The sequence below is a fragment of the Opisthocomus hoazin genome, chromosome W (genome assembly GCF_030867145.1).
Source record: "Opisthocomus hoazin isolate bOpiHoa1 chromosome W, bOpiHoa1.hap1, whole genome shotgun sequence".
In the NCBI taxonomy this organism is placed as follows: domain Eukaryota; kingdom Metazoa; phylum Chordata; class Aves; order Opisthocomiformes; family Opisthocomidae; genus Opisthocomus; species Opisthocomus hoazin.
Window position 1 is genome coordinate 40,983,746 of NC_134453.1, and position 14,954 is coordinate 40,998,699.

Here is a 14,954-nt window from a genome sequence, read left to right on the forward strand (position 1 = left end):
ATCCTGAAGGTGAATAAAGTTTGATGCAAAACTGCAAAAGTTGGTGTAATGCACAATGTTCTTAGAAATCTAGGTGTATTTGCTAAGGCTAAATAAGAAAAACATTTTATGCCTCTTTGGCCAGCATGCCTAGTAGACTACTGTTAGATATCAGTTCACTTTGGCAGAAGTTAATGAGGTAAAAACTGCTGAAGTAAAGAAATGTTAAGATTTTTACATAACCCTGTTACTTGTGTTGCGTAGAGAATATCTAAAGAACTATTTTGTACCTTAAGAATTTAAGTTTTCTGCTTTCACTAATAGGCTAGTGTGTCAGAATAATTTTCAGGCTGTTAAAAATAAAGTCCATTTCATCTTAGGAATTAAGAGACCCAAGTTGTTCTGTTCACTAAAATATCATTGCGCAATATATCTGAGGGAGAGATGAATGATGTTGGATATATTAAGAACAAACTTGAGTGAGGCAACCCTAACAATTAACTACTTGAAATTGAAACTTAGGTTGTATATAGCAATAAAACTTTGCAGTCTGGTTGTGGTGTTGACTTTATGTAAATCTTTAAGGCTTTTTGCTAGCTGTCTCAATGTGAAATGGTCTCGGGGAGCTTTGCTGTTTTTTCTGCTTTCCATTTGACATCCCTTCCCTGAGACCATGTGATGAGTTAACCCTGGCTGGGTTGGACCCCAAAGCTGTTCTATCAATCCCTTCCTCAGCTGGATAGGGGAGAGAAAATATAACGAAAGGCTCGTGGGTTGAGATAAGGACAGAGAGAGATCGCTCACCAATTACCATTGCAGGCAAAACAGACTTGACTTGGGTAACCTTGTTTAATTTATTCCAAATCAAATCAGAGTAGGATAATAAGAAAATAAAAACAAAACTTAAAACACACACCCCCCCCCCCTCCCTTCTTCCCAGGCTTAACTCTACTTCCTTCCCCCCTGAGCATCACAGGGGGATGGGAATGGGGGTTATGGTCAGTTCATCACACGTTGTCTCTGCCCCTCCTTCCTCTTCAGGGGGAGGACTCCTCCCACTCTTCCCCTGTGCCAGTGTGGGGTCCCTCCCAGGAGAGACAGTTCTCCACAAACTTCTCCAATGTGAGTCCTTCCCCCAGGCTGCAGTTCTTCACAAACTGCCCCAGTGTGGGTCCCTTCCATGGGATGCAGTTTTTCAGGAACAGACTGCTCCAGCATAGGCTCCTCTCTCCACAGGTCCTGGCAGGAGCCCGCTCCAGAGCGAGCTCCGCATGGCATCACAGCCTCCTTGGGGTGCATCCACCTGCTCAGGCGTGGGGTCCCTTCCACGGGCTACAGGTGGATGTCTGCTCCACTGTGGACCTCCACGGGCTGCAGGGGGACAGCCTGCCTCACCACAGACTGCAGGGAAATCTGCTCTGGCATGTGGAGCACCTCCTTCCCCCTCCTCCTTCACTGCCCTTGGTGTCTGCAGAGTTGTTTCTTTAACATAGTTTCACTCCTCTCTGCTGGCTGCAATTGCTGTTGTACAGTAACTTTTTTCCCCTTCTTAAATATGTTATCCCAGAGGTGCTACCACTTGCTGATTGGCTTGGCTTTGTCCAGGACTGGGTCCATCTTGGAGCCAGCTGGTATTGGCTCTTCTGGACATGGGGGAAGCTTCTGGCATCTTCTCACAGAAGCCACCCCTGTAGCCCTCCTGCTATCAAAACTGTGCCATGCAAACTCGATACAGACCTACAGCTCCCTTTGCATTTCATCTGTTATTTGCATTCTGACTGGAGGCAACTTCCTGTCTCTTAGAACACAAGCATCTCTGGCTACAGTCACGTTATTACAAGACAAGGAATATTGAATCCTAATGATACTTAGCAGATATAGCTGCTGTGCTAGCACAGGCAAATTAAAGGTCATATGTCTTTTTTTTTTTTTTTTTAGGCATCACTGAAAAGAGTCTGGCCCCATCCCCTTGACACCCGCCCTTAAGATATTTATGGGCATTTATAAGGTCCCCTCTCAGCCTTCTCTTCTTCAGGCTTAACAAGCCCAGCTCCCTCAGCCTTTCCTCATTGGAGAGATGCTCCAGTCCCCTAATCATCTTTGTAGCCCTCCGCTGGACTCTCTCCAGTAGCTCTTCATCTTTCTTGAACTGGGGAGCCCAGAACTGGACACAGTACTCCAGAGGAGGCCTCACTAGGGCAGTGTAGAGGGGGAGGAGAACCTCCCTCGACCTGTTGGCCACACTCTTCTTAATGCACCCCAGGATACCAAAGAAGCACGAAGTTAACAAAGATCTAGGGTAACTAGGAAAAAGGTAAAGGCGGCAGGGGGAGACTGTGTCCACCAACTCAATTTAGAACCAGGAAGAATACACCCCCCAGCTTGCGAGCATGCATAGTTAAATAAATATACCTTTAAGATGAGTTCTCCTGGGTTTGGCCAGCACAGGGTTAATTTTCACCAGAATCCAGGAAGGGACACAGCTGGGCAGGCTGACCCAACCTGGCCAGAGCAGGGTATTCCATACCATGTGCTGTCATGCTGGGTTCCGGTTGGGGGGGAGCTGGGCGGTGGGAACTCACTCGCGGCTCGGGAATGTGCAGGGGTGGGCGGTGAGAGTTGCTCTCTGTGTACTGCTGTTTTGTTTTGTGTATTCTCCTTATTGGTATCGTTGTTGTTACTGTTCCCTTTGTTTGCTGTGCTGTTAAACTGCCCTTATCCCGACCCACCAGTTTCTGCCTGTTTCTTTCCATTCTCCTCCGCACCCCAGTGGGGGGAGGGGCGGCCGCTTGTCGCTTTTGTTGCCAGCCACAGCCAAACTATAACATGAGTGTATAACGCGATGAATCAATCAGAATGTAATGAGTAATTTCTTTGGTTTTGTAAGAGTCCTTGTGACTCTGCTAAGCGGTGTGCTAGCTTTGTGGAATTATCACCTAGCACCCATGTCTGTGCAAATATGCAATAAAGTCAATACCTCTGCTGTGTGTGTATATTGGCGTACTGCACACCGGGTAAATGATCCCACTTTTGGGTCCCAGGTGGGACTGCGCTGACCACCTTACCCAGATCGTCTTGCCATACCAAATGGGGAGAGGCGGCCTGACTGGACTCCAGCGCACGCCGACCTGTTGACTGGGGACTCCATTGGCCCCTCTCCTGCAGTCAGGCGGTAAGCGACACAAGAGTGGAATGCTATTGGAAAAGGTATTTTCTGATAAATAAGTAAGCAAAAAAGGAAAAGTATTTTGGGAAGTAGCAAGCATTTGGGGACATTTTTGTCCCATTTGGGCTCTGCTTAAGATGTAGTGGGAGAGATACGCAGCAGTAGCATAGTTGTATTGTTTCTTACATGATGGGAGATGTCCCTTGTTTGTGATTAATTGTTTCTTACACGTTTTTATGACAGGAGTTGTCCCTTGTTTTATATTGTTTCTTACAGGTTGTTTTAATGATGGGAGACATCCCTCATTTTGTGTTTGAATTTGTGTGTAAGAAACTTTGGATTCGGTAGCAATATGGGCAGTGCTACTTCTCAGGAGACTTCCCTTTGCTCTCCCTTAGGATGCATCCTGAAGAATTGGAGTAAATTTGTGTCAAGCACTGACAGTGTTGTTGCTCCTGCTACAGTCACTGCAGCCACTCCACCTCCAGTAACAGCCCCTGCAGCTATTCCACCTGTGACAACAGCCCCTGTAGCCTCTCCACCTCCAGTAATAGCCCCTGCAGCCACTCCAACTCCAGTGACAGATACTACAGCCACTCCACCTCCAACAACAGCCCCTGCAGCCACTCCACCTCCGGTAACAGGCTCTGCAGCTACTTTGACCCTGACGACTGGCACTGCAGCTACACCAACCTTAGCAATTGCCCCTGCAGCCATTCAAACCCCCATGGCAGGTACTGTGATTAGTCAGGTGCCAGCGGTATCAGTCGCCCCTGTGGCAAAGAGGAAATACAGAGGAAAACCAGACCAGGGAGTCGGTGCATCATCATCCTTAGAACCAGAGACAATTATCTGCTCTTTATCCCTGGAGGAGTTGTGAGGTATAAAGAAAGATTTTAGCCATCATGAAGGTGAGTCACTTATCACCTGGTTGGTTCGATGCTGGGATAACGGGGCTGATGATTTTGACTTAGACGGCAGAGAAGCCATGCAGTTAGGATCCCTGGCCAGAGATGGTGGCATTGATAAGGTGTTGGGGTCGATGTAGCTTGAGAATTAGCACGACTAGGCCGCTTAAGCAAAACAGCATAACTGAACAGGCCGCTGGAAAAGACAGCTAAGAATAGCCATTGAGAAAGTTCTGAGAGTGCACATGGTGTGGGTTAGCAAAAACAAGATGTGTTCAAGGACGTGGAGGCAGTCTGTTGCTATTGGCGTTAGTGCATAGTTACCAATCATAAGGGAATGTGGGGCGTGTGAACAGCGTGTGATTTATGTCTGTAGCCTATAAGTGTAATCGCGTGTACAGATATGGTAAATGTATATAACCGCACAAGCGGGAGAATAAAGAATCCGACTGTGTATCTTACCAATGCGTGTGAGAGTCGTTCCCGTCCTTTCACGGATGCTGAAACTCGGCATTGTGGTGACCCTAAGGATTTATCGCAGCCAGAAAAAAAAGGCAGGGGACTGCCAGCTGGCGAGATAAGCCGGGCTGCCCGAGAAAGGCAGGAGCGGATCCGAGGCACGCTGGGGGGGGCGTGAACATCGGCAGCATGGGTTCCACTGTATCAGCGTTGAAAAACACGGCGCTGAAAAGCCTGTTGGAATTGGCGGATTGAACCGACGCGAAGTTAACTAAAGGAGACGTATCGGGACTATTATTATGGTGCTGCCGCCGAAAGCTGATAACAGTGGATCAGCTGTTCGATCCGGATGCGCAGCACAGAGTTGGGATGGACTTGTGGGACTCTGTGCAGGTCAGAAACAAAGAGGCACGACAATTAGCCCCTGTTTTCCGAACTGTTAAAAATATGATTGCTGATATGAAGGACGATGCTACTGTGGCTGCAGCCGCCGCGAGAGCTGTTTATGCAATCAGTCAACCCGCGGGAGAGTGTCAAGATCCCTGTACGGCACCTTCCGCGTATCTCGTCTATCCTAATGAAACTGAGTCCTGGGGAGGACCGAGTATTGAATTGGGAGACTGGGCACCAGCGCCACCTACAGCCCCACCACTGCCGGAGAATGTGCCGCTCCCGGACTCTGATTTTCAAGAAACGGATACTGATTTGCCCGAAGGAGCAACATCGCTATTATACCCAAAGATTCATAAAAGTGAACTTATGGACACATTGAGAAAGCAACAGGATCAAATGACAAAGCTGCTGGACGAGATGCAACGACTAGATAAAGGATCCCGTAACGCCACGATTAAACAGGCATATCGAAAGGCTCACCAGGCCATAACGGACGGTTTGCGAGCGGTCGAGCAGCACATATGTAGGGAGTCGGACGGGATGGGGGAGGTGATTTCAGGGGGGTCAAATAATGGAAGCATTAACAAAAGTGCGCCGGCACAGCATTCGCAATGGCACTGGGTTAGGCTGATGCTGGAAGATGGGGAAATGAGCTTAGCTGACCCTGATCACTGTCTACACAGTAAATACGGTAAGGGGGTGGGGGATGACGAACGTGGGGCGTGGAAGAGGGGCGTGAAGTGGAGAGAGCAAGGAGGGGGGGCATCTGGTGTTCAAAAGCTTGATTGCGCACGCGGTGGGTGTGGTTTGCAGGGACCCGGCGGTACAGAGGGTGGTGGTGTGGCCACTGGAGGTCGGAGTGGAGACGGGACGCCCCCCATACGCGACCCTAATTTTAATATGGGACAACGATGGAGGAGGGTAATAGAAAATGCTGTAATTGAAGGACAAATGCTACCAAACAGTTTAACAGCATTCCCGGTGTTTACGCAGGGGAATCAGCGGATATGGGCTCCTTTTGATTGGAAAACAGTGAGTCAGTTACAAAAAACCGTAATGAACTATGGTTTGGATAACAAGCAAGTTATGACGCTGGTTACCACCTTTTTCAAAAATCAGATATTAGTGCCATCTGATGCCCAAGCCTTGTTAGAATTGGTGTTGCCCCCCACTGCCTTTATGTTGTGGAAGGATAAGTGGCGGGATAAATGTGAGGTTGCAATGATGCAAAACCTTCACCTAGGTGACGATGATCCTTTACGTGTAGTTACACTAGACCAGCTCATGGGTACTGGCGCTTTCCGCGATGGGGTGGCTCAAGCAGCGCTACACCCTCGAATACTGCAACAGTCACAGAGCTTAGCCCCGGCCGCTTTAACTGAGTTACCACAGATTGGGAACCCTGTATTACCTTATACGCAGATTCATCAGGGTCCTGATGAGCCGTACATGCACTTTATAGACCAATTAAAGGAAGCATTAGATGCAGCACCAAATCTGCCAAGTGAAGCAAAAAGTGCAGTAGGAAAGGATTTAGCTTTTCAAAATGCCAACACTCAATGTCAACAGATAATTGCATCCCTACCTAGTGGGTCTACTCTTAGTCAGTACGTGGAGGCTTGTTCCCGATTACCTCGCTTAGCGGAGGAAAGAGAGAAGGCCAGAATACATGCGGCTGCTATGGCCGCTGCTTTACGACCTGCCATGCAAACGGGGAAAGGGGATCGAGGTGTTAAAGCAAAAACTGGTTGTCTTATTTGCGGAGAGGAAGACCATTACAAAAGAAACTGTCCCCAGATCAAGAAGCAAAAGGTGGTGGCTGACGAATTTGTAGGGACATGCCATAGATGTGACAAGTTCGGGCATAAAGCAGCTCAATACAGGTCGCAGTTTAAAAAGGATGGTACCCCCCTGTCGGGAAACGGGCAGAGCAGCGCCAGGATGGGGGGCGCGAGGACAAGAAAGTTCCCCACAGCTATGGCTGTCTCGACGAGCTCCCAGCCGCCACAAGCGGCTCCGCAGGAGTCGATCTGGCCGTGGGACAAGACATCACTATAGAAGATGATAAGGTGCATGTCGTCCCCTCGGTAGCCACAGGACCTTTAGGTCATGGGCTGAGTGCATTGTTGGTGGGGCGATCCTCTGCATCTAGTCAGGGAATTTTTGTCCTACCAAGGGTAATTGATGCAGATTTCACAGGCCCAATAGGGATTATGTTAAAGGTATTCACGCCAACATTAACCATCAAACGAGGCAGCAAGGTTGCCCAACTGATTCCTTTTTATTGCTCAGGTCCCCCTAACTGACCCTAACTATAGGGGAAGTGACACCTTTGGCTCAAGTGGACCCCCCTTGGTGGCATTCGTACAACGTCTTTCCACAGAACAGCCCATAAGAAAGATCACTATTAAAGGACCGAACGGCATTGTACTAAAAGACCAGAAAATGTTGTTAGACTCTGGAGCAGATGTTACTATAATCCCGAGGGCCCAATGGCCAGAGTCATGGCCATTGATGGTAGTGTCGGGCATGGTGGCAGGAATCGGTGGTGCAACAGCGACACAAATGAGTACTGCGTTGATTACCTTTGTAGACCAAGATGGTAAGTTGCTGGCACAAGCACGCCCTTATGTCTTGAATACTACTATTTGGCTTTGAGGCAGAGACGTATTATCACAATGGGGTTGTGTCATTCAGATGCCTTTTTGACAGCGACCATTGAAGCGAGCGCATCCAGGCCTACACTGAAGCTCACGTGGTTGACAAAAAAGCCAATCTGGGTGGACCAATAGCTGCTGTCTATCGAAAAGCTCGCCCATCTCCAAGAATTGGTGGATGAACAAGTGAAGTTGGGGCACTTGGTCCCGTCCACTAGTCCTTGGAATACTCCTGTGTTTACCATTCAGAAAAAGTCCGGAAAATGGAGACTCTTACAAGAGCTAAGAGCACTTAATGCAGTAATGCAGGATATGGGGCTGCTACAACCCGGACTACCGTCGCCAGCTATGATGGGATATCCTGATTCTAGATTTGAAGGATTGATTTTTAACCATCCTGTTACATCCGGATGATTGTGAAAAGTTTGCATTTACAGTATCCGCCATTAACAGAGTATCACCCACAATGCGGTACCAATGGGTAGTGCTACCACAAGGTACGGATTTACAGCCCTTGTATGAACTATTGCAGGATGGAAAGGATCCTTACGAACCACGCCAATTAACACAACCAGCAGAGGCAGCACTTCAAATTATCGTGCAGAAGATTTCACACGGTTCTATCTCCCGGATACTTGAAGGCTCCCCGATCCAGTTATATATCTATGACTCTCTGGAAGAGGTCATTGGGATATTAGCTCAATGGCGGGAGCAACAATCAGACCCATTATGCATCCTGGAATGGATTTTCGGTCCTAGCCATTTCAAACGAACTGTGACCACAAGGATTGAGGCTATTGCTGCTATAATCCATAAAGGATGCCAACGAGCAAAAATTATTGCTGGAGCTGTACCACACCAAGTAATAATGCCACTCACATCCCAATTGGTCACACAGTTTTGTCAAACCAATGATGAATTTGCAGCGGCCGTACTGAACCAACCGTTTGTAATAGATAATCACTACCCGTGTCACCCATTGTTTAAGACATGTTTACGGTTGTTGCCACGGAATACTGTGACTGATTGCCCGCTAGACGCATTGACAGTGTTTACGGATGCGAGCAGCAAATCGAAGCGTGCTGGGTTTGTGTGGCAACTACATGGCTACTGGTACTCGCACAGCCTTGTGGCGGAAGGATCTGCTCAAATTTTAGAACTTCTAGCAGTAGTGGAAGTGTTGAAACGGTGGCCTCAACAACCTCTTAATATTGTGGTTGACTCACTATATGTCGTTGGTATCGTCCAAAGGTTACATTTTGCAGTTATCGGTAAGATACAAAACCCATTGCTGTTCAGTGCCATAACTCAGTTATGGCACATGCTTCAACAGCGGCAAGAACCACTATTTGTAGCTCATATTAGAAGTCATACTTCCATTCCTGGGGGCCTAACAGAAGGTAACCACCGTGCGGACCAACTAGTGACGGCCACTCCCGTACAACTGTCCACAAGCTTTGATGCTGCACGAGCAGCGCATGATTTTTTCCATCAGTCTGCGGCGGCGCTGCAAGGACAGTTTTCATTATCTAAAGCAGATGCGCGTGCTATTGTTGCAGCCTGCCCTGACTGTGCGAGACTCACTCCTATACAGGATGGTGGTGTAAATCCTCGAGGTCTACAGCCCAGACAACTTTGGCAAACCGATGTGACTGAGTTCCCCCAGTTTGGGCGTTTGAAGCACATCCACATCTCTGTCGATACGTGTTCGGCTGCCATCTGGGCAACAGCAGCTACTTCTACCAATGCCAAAGCAACCCAACGACATTGGGCACAAGCCTTTGCTATGTTGGGAGTACCTGAACAAATTAAAACTGATAATGGCCCAGCCTACAGGTCTCAGGTGGTGGCCCGTTTCCTTCAGCGGTGGGGTGTTAAGCATGTACGGGGCATCCCATACAACTCCACCGGTCAAGCTATTGTTGAGCATTCCCATCGCTTACTAAAAGATCATTGAAATATTTTAAAAAAGGGGGGAGAGCAATCCCCGACAGACTGTCTACACAAAACCCTTTTTGTCCTGAATTGGTTGAATGTTAGAGGAGGTCATAGTGACCCCCCAGCTGTTCGGCACAGGGGAACAAACAAAAATGTCTATGACAATGATGTGGTGTTAGTAATGGTATTCTGCCCGGATAAAGGGGTTTGGGAAGGTCCAGTACGACTACTCACTTGGGGGAGGGGATATGCTTGTGTTTCTACAGATAATGGACAGACGGAGTGGGTGCCGGCAAAATGGATCAAACCCATCTTGAATGAACACGGAAGAAGAAGGGGAGGTGATAAAAAGACAGTGGGCCTGGTTAACAAAGATGCTAACCACATGGTTGAAGGCGCTACATCCTAACGATGTATAGCTGTTATCTCTACTGTCTGACGAGTGTCAATATGAGTGCCTGCTTTCTAGGGCTCCGGGGTTAAGTTTTGGAGAGTTAATTATTTTGCTCCTTTCTGGTAGTAGAGTTTGGGTACCCAGGTAGGACCCTGCTCTTGAACATCAACGGTCCCAGGGATCGCAGTACCTCCAGCCAGCACCGAGGGATTCTCGTGGAGAACCTCTGATCACCGGACCAAAAAGTTCTGAGCAGGGACTATTTTTTTCGGCGAAGCTACTGAAGGTGAAGGGTTCTGAAGCAGAGGCTCGCACCGAGGGACCCTTTCTCCAGTGGCAAAACCGCAGCGGCGAGGCGGCAAAAAGCGCCGAGAGAGAGGGAGGAGACCCCAGCCCCACCCCGAGCGGGAAAGCGGGAGGTGCCAACGAGCGGCAGCTCTGACTCAGCGGGGGCGGAGTCGAGTGTGACAGCGGCCAAACACCCTCACGGATAAGAGCAGCCCCCAGGGAGCGCGAGTGACTAGGAGTGTGGGCGAACAGAGCCGGCAAACAGAGGCGGCGCAGCAGCCCGGGAGCGGCGCAGCAGTTTGCGCGGCAGTTCGCGCAGGCAGGGCGAGCGGGGAAGGCGACTGGTAGGGTACAGCCGCCCCTTCTGGCAAATCAAGTAGTGGGCATCGCTCTTCCAGGAGATATTCTAGTCATGGTTACCACCCGTGGTAAAGCTGTTGCTCGAAGGAGTGTGGGGACCCAGACGGAGGCCCCACACAAGAACGCGGGTGTCCAGGTCTCTGGCTGCAGGGAGTGCCTGAGCCTGGCACTCTTACCGGAGGACAGCAGAGACAACTGCTGTGTTCGGTGTGAGCAGGTGAATGACCTGCTCAGCCTGGTGGCAGAGCTGAAGGAGGAAGTGGAGAAGCTGAGGAGCATCCGGGAGTGTGAGAGGGAGATCGACTGGTGGAGCAGCACCCTGCCCTCCCTGAGGCAGAGGCAGCAGGAGGCGGCTCGACAGAAAGCAGAAAACCCCCTACCCTCTTGCCACCGAGCAGAAAGAGGGGGCCTAAGAGATGGGGAGAATGGAAACGGGTCCCTGCTCAGGGTGGCAAGCGAATCTCCCCCCGGCCTCCCTCACCTGCCCAGTTGCCCTTAAGCAACAGATATGGGGCTCTGGAATGTGAGGGACCGGCCACAGAGGATGTGGGTGAAGGTGAGGCTCCATCCAGGGGGTTGCCTAGAACGAGGCAGACAGCCCCACGTATTACAACTGCCTCAACTAAGAAAAAAAGGAGGGTCATTGTCATAGGTGATTCCCTTCTGAGGGGAACAGAGGGCCCGATCTGCCGACCGGACCCATCCCACAGGGAAGTCTGCTGCCTCCCTGGGGCCCGGGTTAGGGATGTTGCTAAGGAACTCCCTGGTCTGGTGCGGCCTACTGATTACTACCCCATCTTGGTAATGCAGGTTGGCAGGGACGAGATAGCAGAGAGAAGTCCCAAGGCCATCAAAAGGGACTTCAGGGCACTGGGGCGACTGGTTGAGGGATCAGGGGCGCAGGTGGTGTTTTCCTCCATCCCATCAGTGGCAGGGAACAGCACTGAAAGGGGCAGGAAAACTCACCTGGTTAACAGGTGGCTCAGAGACTGGTGTCATCGGTCCAATTTTGGCTTCTTTGATCATGGGGAGGTGTACACAGCACCGGGCCTGCTGGCAACAGGTGGAACTCAGCTATCACAAAGGGGAAAAAGAATTCTTGGCCACGAGCTGGCGGGGCTCATTGAGAGGGCTTTAAACTAGGTTCGAAGGGGGAAGGGGATATTGCCCAGCTCACTAGGGATGAGCATAGGCTTGGCGTGCCAAGGCCAGGGGTGAGATTGACAGCCCAGCTCAAGTGTGTTTACACCAATGCACGTAGCATGGGCAATAAACAGGAGGAGCTGGAAGCCATTATACAGCAGGACGGCTACGACTTGGTCGCCATCACAGAAACGTGATGGGACAACTCGCATGACTGGCATGCTGTCATAGATGGCTACAGACTCTTTAGGAAAGACAGACCAACAAGGAGAGGTGGGGGAGTTGCTCTATATGTGAGGGAGCAAGTAGAATGCATTAAGCTTGGCCTGGGGGCAAATGAGGAACAAGTTGAAAGCTTGTGGGTTAGAATTAAGGGACAGGCTCATAAGGGTGACATTACGGTGGGTGTGTACTACAGGCCACCTGACCAGGAGGAGGAAGTTGATGAGGCCTTCTACAGGCAGCTGCAAGCAGCCTCCCAGTCACAGGCCCTGGTTCTCATGGGGGACTTCAACCACCCTGACATCAGCTGGGAAGACCATACAGCCAGGCAGGCGCAATCCAGGAGGTTCCTACAGAGCATCGATGATAACTTTCTGATGCAAGTGGTGGAGGAACCAACAAGGAAAGGCGCGCTGCTGGACCTTGTGTTAACAAACAAGGAGGGACTGGTGGAGGATGTGAAGGTTGGAGGTAGACTCGGCTGCAGTGACCATGAAATGGTGGAGTTCAGGATCCTGCGTGGAGGAAGCAGGGCGATAAGCAGGATCAAAACCCTGGACCTCAGGAGGGCTGACTTTGGCCTCTTCAAGGAGCTACTTGGAGGAATCCCGTGGGCCAGGGCTCTCGAAGGCAGGGGGTTCCATGAGTGCTGGTCACTCTTTAAACAACACTTCTTCCATGCGCAGGAGCAATGCATCCCCCTGAGAAAGAAATCGAGCAAAGGAGGCAGGAGACCTGTATGGTTAAACAAGGAGCTTCTAGCGGAGCTCAGGTGGAAGAGAAAGGTCCATGGAATGTGGAAAGAGGGGCAGGCCACTTGGGAAGAGTACAGAAACGTGGTCAGAGCATGCAGGGATGCGACGAGGAAGGCCAAGGCCCACCTGGAATTGAAGCTGGCAAGGGATGTCAAAAACAACAAGAAGGGCTTCTTCAACTACATCAGCAGCAAACGGAAGGCTAGGGACAATGTGGGGCCGCTGCTGAATGAGGCGGGTGTCCTGGTGACGGAGGATGCGGAGAAGGCAGAGCTACTGAATGCCTTCTTTGCTTCAGTCTTCAGTGCTAAGACTGGCCCTCAGGAATCCCAGGCCCCGGAGGTAAGAGAAGAAGCCTACAAAGAGGACGACTTTCCCTTGGTCGAGGAGGACTGTGTGAGGGATCACTTAAGCGATCTGGACATCCACAAATCCATGGGCCCCGATGGAATGCACCCACGAGTGCTGAGAGAGCTGGCGGATGTCATTGCTGAGCCACTCTCCATCATCTTTGAAAGGTCCTGGAGGACAGGAGAGGTGCCCGAGGACTGGAGAAAGGCCAGTGTCACTCCAATCTTCATAAAGGGCAAGAAGGAGGACCCAGGGAACTACAGGCCGGTCAGCCTCACCTCCATCCCGGGAAAGGTGATGGAGCAGCTTATCCTGGAGGCCATCATCAAGCAAGAGGAAGAAAAGAAGGTTATCAGGAGTAGTCAGCATGGATTCACCAAGGGGAAATCATGCCTGACCAATCTGATAGCTTTCTATGATGGCATGACTGGCTGGGTAGATGAAGGGAGAGCCGTGGATGTTGTCTACCTCGACTTCAGCAAGGCTTTCGACACAGTCTCCCATGATATCCTCCTAGGGAAGCTGAGGAAGTGTGGGCTGGATGAGTGGTCGGTGAAGTGGATAAAGAACTGGCTGAATGGCAGAACTCAGAGGGTTGTCATCAGCGGCTCTGAGTCTAGTTGGAGGCTGGTAACAAGTGGTGTCCCCCAGGGGTCAGTACTGGGCCCAGTCTTGTTCAACTTCTTCATCAACGACCTGGATGAAGAGTTAGAATGTACCCTCAGCAAGTTTGCTGATGACACCAAACTGGGAGGTGTGGTAGACACACCGAAAGGCTGTGCTGCCATTCAGCGTGACCTGGATAGGCTGGAAAACTGGGCAGAGAGGAACCTGATGAGGTTCAACAAAGGCAAATGCAGGGTCCTGCACATGGGGAGGAACAACCTCATGCACCAGTACAGGCTTGGGATGGACCTGCTGGAGTGCAGCTCTGCGGAGAGGGACCTGGGTGTCCTGGTGGACGACAGGTTAACCATGAGCCAGCAGTGTGCCCTGGCTGCCAAGAAAGCCAATGGGATCCTGGGGTGCATCAAGAAGAGTGTGGCCAGCAGGACAAGGGAGGTTCTCCTTCCCCTCTACACTGCCCTGGTGAGGCCTCATCTGGAGTACTCTGTCCAGTTCTGGGCTCCCCAGTTCAAGAAATATGAAGAGCTACTGGAGAGAGTCCAGCAGAGGGCTACAAGGATGGTGAGGGGACTGGAACATCTCTCCTATGAGGAGAGGCTGAGGGAGCTGGGCTTGTTCAGCCTGAAGAAGTGAAGGCTGCGAGAGGACCTAATAAATGCTTATAAATATCTGAAGGGTAGGTGTCAGGAGGATGGGGCCAAGCTCTTTTCAGTGGTGCCCAGTGACAGGACAAGGGGCAATGGGCACAAACTGAGGCACAGGAAGTTCTGTCTGAACATGAGGAAGAACTTCTTCCCTCTGAGGGTGACGGAGCACTGAAACAGGTTGCCCAGGGAGGTTGTGGAGTCTCCTTCTCTGGAGATATACAAGACCCACCTGGACAAGGTCCTGTGCAACCTGCTGTAGGTGACCCTGCTTTGGCAGGAGGGTTGGACTAGATGACCCACAGAGGTCCCTTCCAACCCCTACTATTCTGTGATTCTGTGATTCTGTAATAAGACAAAGGCATTCTTCCAGTATTACTTTTGTTGCCTGCCTGCTGTCTGTTCATAAGTCTTTGTAATATTTGGATTTATGTTAAAAACTTAGTGTGCGTGTGTGTGTGTATGTGGTCGCGACCATAAATGTGTGATTTTATGTTATGGTGTTTGTATTTATGTGACCTGATGGACTGATTTGGTTTCTGTGATCTAACGGATTTGTCTGGACTAAATAACTGCCGTTGCATCTTTGGTTTGGTGAGTTCTGCAGGTATTGTATATAGTTAATGAGTTATACCCTTAGATACATTGATTTTAACCTAGGTGATTAATA